Source organism: Pinus tabuliformis, chromosome 7 (assembly GCF_031772625.1).
Source record: "Pinus tabuliformis cultivar Carrire ecotype Pingquan chromosome 7, CPIR1, whole genome shotgun sequence".
Classification (NCBI taxonomy): domain Eukaryota; kingdom Viridiplantae; phylum Streptophyta; class Pinopsida; order Pinales; family Pinaceae; genus Pinus; species Pinus tabuliformis.
In genome coordinates, this window is record NC_142293.1 from 1900895005 (window position 1) to 1900899837 (window position 4833).

Below are 4833 nucleotides of genomic sequence, written 5' to 3' on the forward strand. Positions count from 1 at the left end.
GTGTCCTGCAGATTAGTACGTTATAAAAGCATACAACAATATCAATTTGCCAACTCTAAAATAATCCACCAAATGTTCTTTTAAATTATGCTTCCAAATGTTCCATTCTTTATTTTCAAGCCTGCGTGAATTTTGTGAAAAGTTTTTGTTTTTGTTTTTTTTTTTTTTTATGTTTTTTTTTCTTCCTTTTAATTTTTGCCCTTGTACCAACTGTTGCACTTTCAATCAATTCCTGTAATTTTCATGATTCTCTCAATTTTCATGCCCCCAAAGTTTTGCTTTATGCCAGTGCCCTGCACATGCCAATGTTTACTTTTTTTAAATCCTTCTAAACAACAATTGTTAACTATTTTTTATTTATTTATTTTATTTTATTATTATTATTATTATTTTTTTGAAACTTGATAACAAAAGATAATATATTTATCATAATATATTAATATAATTAATACAATCATATTAATATAGTAATATATTAAATTAATATATTAATATAATTAATACAATCATATTAATATATTAATATAATTAATATATTAATACAATCATATATATATATTAATACAAATCAAATATTAAATAAATATATAAATCAAAACATATCAATCAATAATAAATTATAACTAAATATATACAAAAACAAATCACACAATCAAAACAAATCAATTATTAAAACAAAATGATAACTAATAATATATAAATACATATCAAATGAAATCAAATCATTAAATGAAAATCTATAAATATAAAACAAATATAAATAAAAATTACAATAAATACAAAACCAATTTAAACTAAACATGGAAATGAAATCCAAACCAAACATGAATATTGGTAGGTGAAGGGATTGACTGGTTGATAGCGTTCCACATGCAAAGCCCAGGGATCCAGGGATCAAACACCCCGATGATTACGAGGCACTTGGTATGGATAATGGGTTTTTACTGTATGGACCCTCGGGTTGTGGTAAAACTCTGGTTGCAAAGACTGTAGCCAGTGAAGCTGGGGCCAATTTTATACGCATAAAGGGTCCGGAACTTTTAAACAAATATGTGGGAGATAGTGAACTGGCAGTCCGAACTATTTTTACTCGTGCACGCACATGCTCTCCCTGCATACTTCTTTTTCTTTGACGAGGTTGATGCCTTAACGACTAGACGTGGGAAGATAGCGGGTGGGTTGTAGAACATCTCTTTAAATCAGCTCCTCATAGAGATGGATGGAGCAGAAAAGCGAAAGGGGAGGACTCTTGGCATTTGGGTAGAATAAGTCATGAGGGGCGCCAAGAACCGCGGAACGGGAGGCCTTAATATCTGGGGTTGCATCATGCCTGGTGAAGGGCCTCCAACTCCTCTGACGGGAAGAGCTACGCATGACTGTGTTTGAACAAGGGGCACCGTGGTAATTCCTCGCATGCGGCTCTGCCTGTCGTGGGAATTAGGGCCTGTTGAAGTTGCGGTGAAAGTTTTGAGATCATCATAACGACTAGATGGAGGATTGGCTGCTACAAGCACAGATGTACGAGAGTTGAGGACAGTCGTGATGCCTGCTTTTGCAATGGATATTCTCTGTTGCTCCATTGCCTCGTGAATAGAAACTCTGTCTTCAGCCCTCATTTTGTCAAGCTTGTCAATACAAACAACCCTTCCGTCTGCCAACACCATTGTACCTCCCTCAAGATAAAACTCACGAGTGCTAGGAATATGCTGCTTGCCGTGGATCGAAACTTGGTGCAGTCTATCGTGCCTGGCACTCGAGTGACTGTGTTGGGAATTTATAGTATCGACCAAGCAAACAATTCTTCCGTTCGTAGGGGGGCTATTGCGATCAGGCAGCCCTATATTAGAGTTGTGGGCATTGAGGAGGCCTCGTAGCTACTTCTGGTGTTCCTTCTTCCTTCTTCCTTCAGTGTAGACGAGAAAATAGAGATCAAAGAATTTGCTCAAAGGCCCGATTCATATACCAGGCTCTGTGCCATGGTTGCTCCATCTATATTTGGCCACACTGATGTTAAGAAGGCAGTTGCTTGCCTCCTCTTTGGCGGATCGAGGAAGAGACTGCCTGATGGAGTTCGATTAAGAGGAGATATCAATGTGCTATTACTTGGTGATCCATCCACCGTGAAATCACAGTTCCTTAAATTTGTTGAGAAGACAGCCCCGGTTGCTGTTTACACTTCTGGAAAAGGTTCATCTGGTGGAATGGCAATGGCAAACTGAGGACTTGTGTTGGCGACTTCATGTAGCGCAGCCATCAATGCCGCGCATGCCCGAGGTGAGTCGTCCGTTAAGCGTCGACCAGGCTTCGACTTCCACCTACGTTCTTTACTTCCAGAGCCAAGCCCTCAGACAGGTCAATCTCAGAACTCAGTGGCAGCGGATGGTAAGTAGGCATGCTATAGGGACGCTCATGGAGGATCACTAGAGCATCCAGTACAACTTATGGAACAATGCCATTCTTTGAATGCAAGTACAGTTTCACTGGACCAGACGAGGAGTAATAAATCAGAGCAGCCCAACATTTCAAAGGATGAACATTTTTACCTGATTGCATGTTCAAACGAATGAGATTTTATCATATCTCCTCATAACAATCTTTCTCATGGTTCATGAAAAACAAAAGAATGAAAGTCAATTTTTTTTTTTTTTTTTTTAATAATAATATATAAGAGATATATATATTATTATTACATGGAATTTTTTTATTTTATTTATTTGTTTTTGTTTTTTTTTTGAAATAACAAATCTTAAAATGAAAATATGAAAACATATTTTTTTTTTATCTGTTGATTTTATTTATTGCTTTAGATTTTTTAAACAACATTTTTTTAATTTGTTATTGAAGTTGAGATTTTTTTAAGTTATAAAATCAACAATTTTTTTTATTAAAACCTAATAAAGAAATATTCTAAAATTAAACAATAACTAAAATGAAGTTAGTTTTTTTAAATATCTAAAAAAACAAAAGAAATGGTTAATTTTATTTTATTTTATTTTATTTTAATAATAATATGTATATATGATACATATATTATTAAAATTTTTAGTTTATAAATCTAAAATTAAAAAAACTAAATTTCATCTAAAAATTTAAAGATGTTTTTTTCATTCACAAAATTCTTTATTGTCATGTTGCACATTAGTTTTCCAGCAAGAGTATTTTTATTCGAATGAAATCAATAGATTTTATGATCTTCCTGAGCATACTAATCGATTGATGCGTTTTTATTCATGCAGAGGGGGGGTTTCAAAAAGGATTGAATTTAAAACTAGCTAAATACTGAAACATTAGAAAACTCAAACTTAAACTCCTTTGTGAAGATCCTGCTATCACTAGGTCTCACAAATTATTTTGTCTAAAGAAAAATACTAGTACTGAATTAAATTCCTAATGCCTAATCCCTTAGCACCATCCCCGGCAATGACGCCAAAATGTTGGGCAATTTATTGGGCTTAAATTGCTGCATTAAATTATCAACCAGGGAAACTCGTAAGCTTGTGATGATGCCAGCAAAATATATGCAGGAGTAGGCAACTAACTCTATGTCTAACTAAATTATTTACGATTCAATATAATATGCAGGGGAAGAGGCTCCTATCTAAGGAGGTCCTGGTTGTCCTCCCCTACAGTATCATAGAGAAATCATTGATTACATAAAACTAGAAACTTGAAATGAAGACAAGAGAATGAACTTTAATTGTTATTCAGATTCAAAGAGAGAGAAAGACTAACTTAGTCTCTTGATTGTCCTCTCATGTACTAATCCAAACTAAATTAAGATTCATTCATAAGCATAAGAAATGAAATGACTTGAAACATAAAAGCACAAAAGAATGAATTTCAATTATCATGCAAATCAAATGGAGAGAGAGCCTAACTTAGACCCTTGGTTGTCCTCTCATATGCTGATAAGATTCTAATTTAAAACTCATTCATCAATCACAAACTCCTCAAACATCTAAGCAATTAAATGAAATAAGATCTACTATGAAATAACATGTTCCTTTGATCCTTCTAGAGTGAGCTCAATTCTCCTAAGAACAAAGTGACAAGCTATTCCATATACTACATTAAGGCAACTTGTATCTAAAACTACATAATGGAAATATATGTAAAACTTATATCCAAAACTACATAATGAAAATATATGTAAAATGAAGCTTTATTCTATTCCATCATAAGTTGGATACAATGCTCCAAGAGTCCTCCCCTTGGAATGGAGGAGGTACTCCTATTTATGCAATGAGATGAGATAAAAAACTCATAATGATGATCCACTAATCTCTCTTTGGTTCCATACATTTCTCAACCATCTAGACACATAACCCTATCCTCCATGATTTCCTCCATGAGGTCCATGATCTTCTCCATGAGATCATGATCTTTTCCATGAGGCTTATCTTATCAAATTCGAATTTGATCATTCAAGGCCACATAAAGATGCCCTGGAAGCTTCCTTTGTACCTACACATGTCAAAAAACTCATTCTAATTGTTAGGTATAAGTATAAGCATATTATTTTCTAAAGTTTAGCCATAAATTCACTTAAAAATGTTAAGAATTAATAAACTTTGGAAAAGCATTGTTATAACCCAATAATGAGGTAAATGTAATGATATGGAGGTGGAATGGAGGTGACATGAAGGTAAACTGTGAAGATATTGGTGAATAATGGAGTGAAAATAGGGACTATTTTGAGGCCCAACAGATGGCTAGGTCAAGAATAATTTCTTGATGAAAATCTATTAAAATACTGTGAAATTTGGTACAAGGGTTTTGTACCTTCCTTCTTTGGGAAACCACATAAGAGGTGTTAAAACACGTACTTTTTAT